This window comes from Cavia porcellus, unplaced genomic scaffold (genome assembly GCF_034190915.1).
Source record: "Cavia porcellus strain 051 isolate PalLab524CR breed Dunkin Hartley unplaced genomic scaffold, mCavPor4.1 scaffold_17, whole genome shotgun sequence".
NCBI lineage: Eukaryota > Metazoa > Chordata > Mammalia > Rodentia > Caviidae > Cavia > Cavia porcellus.
The window spans coordinates 53288321-53289162 of NW_026947500.1; positions in this window are offsets into that span (position 1 = coordinate 53288321).

Below are 842 nucleotides of genomic sequence, written 5' to 3' on the forward strand. Positions count from 1 at the left end.
TTATGAAAATAATTATTAACAAGGAGTTTCACTCCCTACTAGGTAAATTTTTTTTTTAACCTACATCCTGCCTTGGGTCTTTAGGGAAGGAATTCAGTATTTCCAGATGGCGGCAGCTTCAACGGAATGAAGTTTATGTTCCCAGACAAGATCCACGCTTACCGTTGGCTTTCATCTCCTGTCTGGCGGGACACACCAATTTGAAGTTATTTTCCTTAACTTATTAACTCCCTTAATTGAGGATCAAAATAACAAGTCCTGCTGGTGTTTGTATAGTGGTAATAGACACGTCGCAGAATAATCTCTGATATTCCAGTTTGTCAAAATGGGACAGAAAAACCACCACTTGCCATACACATCCCTGACCAAACTGCTGCATTCCTTTGGGCGGGGCGCAGCAACCTAGGCCTGAGCCGGGCGCTGACAAGTGCGCGGCCCCGCGGCTACTCCAGGTCGCCGGCAGCAGGGGGCGTGGTGGGCGTGGCTCGCGTGCTTTGATGGACATCGGGGGCTGCGCCACGGGTGAGGTAATGGCCCAGGCGGCGCGGGGCTGGGTATGCGTGTGCTCAAGCCGGGGCGCCGCGGACCCTCCCCCCGCCGCGGTAGCAAGACATAAAGCAGCACGAGGCGGTTCCGCTCCGGGGTCCAAGCTGCTAAGCAGAGGCCCGGCCGAGGCATGGCGCGGCGCTCGCCGCCGTCCGGAACCCAGGGTCCCTGGCGCGGGTACAGCGTGGCCCAGGCGCCCCGCCGCGGAGGTGCCAAGCCACGCGCCCGCGGGTGAAAGCCGGGGCAGTGCAGGAGGCGGCGGCCGAGCCGAGCCACCCGAGCCGAGCCGAGCCGAG